Source organism: Scyliorhinus torazame, chromosome 5 (assembly GCF_047496885.1).
Source record: "Scyliorhinus torazame isolate Kashiwa2021f chromosome 5, sScyTor2.1, whole genome shotgun sequence".
NCBI lineage: Eukaryota > Metazoa > Chordata > Chondrichthyes > Carcharhiniformes > Scyliorhinidae > Scyliorhinus > Scyliorhinus torazame.
The window spans coordinates 66,730,969-66,736,575 of NC_092711.1; positions in this window are offsets into that span (position 1 = coordinate 66,730,969).

Consider the following 5,607-nt stretch of genomic DNA (forward strand, 5'->3'; position numbering starts at 1 on the left):
TGCCCCTCCCCCTCCCCCAGCAGCCGCGGTGCCCCTCCCCCAGCAGCCGCGGTCCCCCTCCCACAGCAGCCGCGGTCCCCCTCCCCCAGCAGCCGCGGTCCCCCTCCCCAGCAGCCGTGGTCCCCCTCCCCCAGCAGCCGCGGTCCCCCTCCCCCAGCAGCCGCGGTCCCCCTCCCCAGCAGCCGCGGTCCCCCTCCCCCAGCAGCCGCGGTCCCCCTCCCCCAGCAGCCGCGGTCCCCCTCCCCCAGCAGCCGCGGTCCCCCTCCCCAGCAGCCGCGGTCCCCCTCCCCCAGCAGCCGCGGCCACCCTCCCCCAGCAGCCGCGGTCCCCCTCCCCAGCAGCCGCGGTCCCCCTCCCCAGCAGCCGCGGTCCCCCTCCCCAGCAGCCGCGGTCCCCCTCCCCCCAGCAGCCGCGGTCCCCCTCCCCTCCCCCAGCACCCACGGTGCCCCTCCCCAGCAGCTGCGGTCCCCCTCCCCCTCCCCAGCAGCTGCGGTCCCCCTCCCCCTCCCCCAGCAGCCGCGGTCCCCCTCCCCTCCCCCGTGCAGCCGCGGTCCCCCTCCCCCAGCAGCCGCGGTCCCCCTCCCCCAGCAGCCGCTGTCCCCCTCCCCCAGCAGCCGCGGTCCCCCTCCACCAGCAGCCGCGGTCCCCCTCCCCCAGCAGCCACGGTCCCCCTCACCCAGCAGACGCGGTTCCCCTCCCCAGCAGCCGCGGTCCCCCTCCCCAGCAGCCGCGGTGCCCCTCCCCCTCCCCAGCAGCCGCGGGCCCCCTCCCCCAGCAGCCGCGGTCCCCTCCCCCAGCAGCCGCTGTCCCCCTCCCCCAGCAGCCTCGGTTCCCCTCCCCAGCAGCCGCGGTCATCCTCCCCCAGCAGCCGCGGTCCCCCTCCCCCACCAGCCGCGGTCCCCCCTCCCCCAGCAGCCGTGCTCCTCCCCCTCCCCAGCAGCCGCGGTCCCCCTCCCCCAGCAGCCGCGGTCCCCCTCCCCCAGCAGCCGGCGGTTCCCCCACCCCCAAGCAGCCGCGGTCCCCCCCCCAGCAGCCGCGGTGCCCCTCCCCAGCAGCCGCTGTACCCCTCCCCGTCCCCCAGCTGCCGCGGTCCCCCTCCCCTCCCCCAGCAGCCGCGGTGCCCTCCCCCTCCCCCAGCAGCCGCGGTGCCCCTCCCCCAGCAGCCGCGGTCCCCCTCCCACAGCAGCCGCGGTCCCCCCTCCCCCAGCAGCCGCGGTCCCCCTCCCCAGCAGCCGTGGTCCCCCTCCCCCAGCAGCCGCGGTTCCCCTCCCCCAGCAGCCGCGGTCCCCCTCCCCAGCAGCCGCGGTCCCCCTCCCCCAGCAGGCCGCGCGGTCCCCCTCCCCCAGCAGCCGCGGTCCCCCTCCCCCAGCAGCCGCGGTCCCCCTCCCCAGCAGCCGCGGTCCCCCTCCCCCAGCAGCCGCGGCCCACCCTCCCCCAGCAGCCGCGGTCCCCCTCCCCCAGCAGCCGCGGTCCCCCTCCCCAGCAGCCGCGGTCCCCCTCCCCAGCAGCCGCGGTCCCCCCTCCCCCCAGCAGCCGCGGTCCCCCCTCCCCTCCCCCAGCACCCACGGTCCCCCTCCCAGCAGCTGCGGTCCCCCTCCCCCTCCCCAGCAGCTGCGGTCCCCCCTCCCCCTCCCCAGCAGCCGCGGTCCCCCTCCCCTCCCCCAGCAGCCGCGGTCCCCCTCCCCCAGCAGCCGCGGTCCCCCTCCCCCCAGCAGCCGCTGTCCCCCTCCCCCAGCAGCCGCGGTCCCCCTCCACCAGCAGCCGCCGGTCCCCCTCCCCCAGCAGCCACGGTCCCCCACACCCAGCAGACGCGGTTCCCCTCCCCCAGCAGCCGCGGTCCCCCTCCCCAGCAGCCGCGGTGCCCCTCCCCCTCCCCCAGCAGCCGCGGCCCCCCTCCCCCAGCAGCCGCGGTCCCCTCCCCCAGCAGCCGGCTGTCCCCCCTCCCCCAGCAGCCTCGGTTCCCCTCCCCAGCAGCCGCGGTCATCCTCCCCCAGCAGCCGCGGTCCCTCCCTCCCCCACCAGCCGCGGTCCCCCCTCCCCAGCAGCCGCGGTCCCCCTCCCCCAGCAGCCGCGGTCCCCCTCCCCCAGCAGCCGCGGTCCCCTCCCCAGAAGCCGTGGTCCCCCTCCCCCAGCAGACCGCGGTCCCCCACCCCCAGCAGCCGCGGTCCCCCTCCCCCAGCAGCCCGCGGTCCCCTCCCCCAGCAGCCGCGGGTCCCCCTCCCCCAGCAGCCGCGGTCCCCCTCCTCCAGCAGCCGCGGTGCCCCTCCCCAGCAGCCGCGGTCCCCCTCCCCCTCCCCAGCAGCCGCGGTTCCCCCTCCCCCAGCAGCCGCGGTCCCCCCACCCCCCAACAGCCGCGGTCCCCCTCCCCCAGCAGCCGCGGTTCCCCTCCCCAGCAGCCGTGGTCCCCCTCCCCCTCCCCCAGCAGCCGCGGCTCCCCTCCCCAGCAGCCGCGGTCCCCTTCCCCAGCAGCCGTGCTCCCCCTCCCCAGCAGCCCCGGTTCCCCTCCCCAGCAGCCGCGGTCCCCCTCCCCCAGCAGCCGCGGTCCCCCTCCCCAGCAGCCGCGGTCCCCCTCCCCAGCAGCCGCGGTTCCCCTCCCCAGCAGCCGCGGTCCCCTACCCCCAGCAGCCGCGGACCCCCCTCCCCCTGCAGCCGCGGTACCCCTCCCCTCCCCCAGCAGCCGCGGTCCCCCTCCCCCAGCAGCCGCGGTGCTCCTCCCCCTCCCCCAGCAGCCGCGGTGCCCCTCCCCAGCAGCCGCGGTCCCCCTCCCCCAGCAGCCGCGGTCCCCCTCCCCCAGCAGCCGCGGTCCCCCTCCCCAGCAGCCGTGGTCCCCCCTCCCCCAGCATCCGCGGTCCCCCCTCCCCCAGCAGCCGCGGTCCCCCTCCCCCAGCAGCCGCGGTCACCCTCCCCCAGCAGCCGCGGTCCCCCTCCCCCAGCAGCCACGGTCCCCCTCCCCCAGCAGCCGCGGTCCCCCCTCCCCCAGCAGCCACGGTCCCCCTCCCCCAGCAGCCGCGGTCCCCCTCCCCCCCAGCAAGCCGCGGTCCCCCTCCCCCTCCCCCCAGCAGCCGCGGTCCCCCTCCCCCCTCCCCCAGCAGCCACGGTCCCCCTCCCCAGCGGCCGCGGTCCCCCTCCCCCAGCAGCCGCATCCCCCCCTCCCCAGCAGCCACGGTCCCACCTCCCCCTCCCCCAGCAGCCACTGACCCCTCTCTCTCCCCCAGCAGCCGCGGTCCCCCCTCCACACCCCAGCAGCCGGGGTCCACTCCCCCTCCCCCCAGCAACCGCTGTAACCCTCCTCCCTCGCCCAGCAGCCGCGGTCCCCCTCCCCCAGCAGCCACGGTCCCCTCCCCCAGCAGCCGCGGTCCCCTCCCCCAGCAGCCGCGGTCCCCCCTCCCCCAGCAGCCACGGTCCTCTCCCCAGCAGCCGCGGTCCCCCTCCCCAGCAGCCGCGGTCCCCGTCACCCAGCAGCCGCGGTCCCCCTCCCCAGCAGCCGCGGTCCCCCTCCCCCAACAGCCGCTGTGCCCCACCCCTCCCCCAGCAGCCGCGGTCCCCCTCCCCCAGCAGCCGCGGTCCCCTCCCCCAGCAGCCGCGGTCCCCCTCCCCTCCCCCAGCAGCCGCGGTCCCTCTCCCCCAGCAGCCGTGATCCCCCTCCCCAGCAGCCGCGGTCCCCCTCCCGTCTCCCAGCAGCCGCGGTCCCCCTCCCCCAGCAGCCGCGGTCCCCCCTCCCTTCCCCCAGCAGCCGCGGACCCCCTCTCCCTCCTCCAGAAGCCGCGGCCCCCCTCCCCCTCCCCCAGCAGCTGCAATCCCCCTCCCCCAGCAGCCGCGGTCCTCCTCCCCAGCAGCCACGGTCCCCCTCCCCCTCCCTCAGCAGCCGCGGTCCCCTTCCCCCAGCAGCCGCGGTCCCCCCTCCCCCTCCTCAGCAGCTGCGGTCCCCCTCCCCCTGCAGCCGCGGTCCCCCTCCCCCAGCAGCCATCGGTCCCCCTCCCCAGCAGCTGCGGTCCCCCCTCCCCCAGCAGCGCGGTCCCCCTCCCCAGCAGCCGCGGTCCCCCCTCCCCCAGCAGCCGCGGTTCCCCTCCCCCAGCAGCCGCGGACCCCTCCCTCAGCAGCCGCGGTCCCCCCTCCCCAGCAGCGGCGGTCCCCCCTCCCCCAGCAGCCGCGGTCCCCCTCCCCTCCCCAGCAGCCGCGGTCCCCCTCCCCAGCAGCAGTGGTCCCCCTCCCCAGCAGCCGCGGTCCCCCTCCCTCAGCAGCCGCGGTCCCCCTCCCCAGCAGCGCGGTCCCCCTCCCCCAGCAGCCGCGGTCCCCCCTGCCCCAGCACCCGCGGTCCCCCCTCTCCCAGCAACCTCGGTCCCCCTCCCCCAGCAGCCGCGGTCCCCCCTCCCCCAGCAGCCGCGGTCCCCCTCCCCAGCAGCCGCCGGTCCCCCTCCCCCAGCAGCCGCGGTCCCCCTCCCCCAGCAGCCGCGGTCCCCCTCCCCCCAGCAGCCGCGGTCCCCCTCCCCCAGAAGCCGCGGTCCCCCTCCCCGGCAGCCACGGTCCCCCCGCCCCTCCCCCAGCAGCCGCGGTCCCCCTCCCCCAGCAGCTGCGGTCCCCCTCCCCCAGCAGCCGCGGTCCCCCTCCCCCAGCAGCACGGTCCCCTCCCCAGCAGCCGCGGTCCCCCCTCCCCAGCAGCCGCGGTCCCCCTCCCCAGCAGCCGCGGGTCCTCCTCCCCTCACCCAGCAGCCGCGGTCCTCCTCCCCCAGCAGCCGCGGTCCACCTCCCCTCCCCCAGCAGCCGCGGTTCCCCTCCCCAGCAGCCGCGGTCCCCCTCCCCCAGCAGCCGCGGTCCCCTCCCCCAGCAGCCGCGGACCCCCCTCCCCAGCAGCCGCGGTCCCCCTACCCAGCAGCCCGCGGTCCCCCTCCCCAGCAGCCGCGGTCCCCCTCCCCCAGCAGCCACGGTCCCCCTCCCTCCCCCAACAGCCACGGTCCCCCTCCCCAGCAGCCGCGGTTCCCTCCCCAGCAGCAACAATCCCCCTCCCCCAGCAGCCGCGGTCCCCCTCCCCCAGCAGCCACGGTCCCCCTCCCTCAGCAGCCACGGTCCCCTCCCCAGCAGCCGCGGTCACCCTCCCCCAGCAGCGACGGTCCCCCTCCCAGCAGCCGCGATCCCCCTCCCCCAGCAGCATCGGTCTCCCTCCCCTCCCCCAGCAGCCGCGGTCCCCCTCCCCCCAGCAGCGCGGCCCCCCTCCCCAGCAGCCGCGGTCCCCCTCCCCCAGCAGCGCGGTCCCCCTCCCCCAGCACCCGCGGTCCCCCTCCCCCAGCAGCCGCGGTCCCCCCTCCCCAGCAGCCGCGGTGCCCCTCCCCCTCCTCCAGCATCCACGGGACCCCTCCCCCAGCAGCCGCGTTCCACCTCACCCAGCAGCCGCGGCCCCCTCCCCTCCCCCAGCAGACGCGGTCCCCCCTCCCCCAGCAGCCGCGTCCCCCTCCCCCAGCAGCCGCGGTCCCCCTCCCCCTGCAGCCGCGGTCCCCCTCCCCCAGCAGCTGCGGTCCCCCTCCCCCTCCCCAGCAGCTGCGGTCCCCCTCTCCCCCTCCCCCAGCAGCCGCGGTCGCCCTCCCCTCCCCCCAGCAGCCGCGGTCCCCCTCC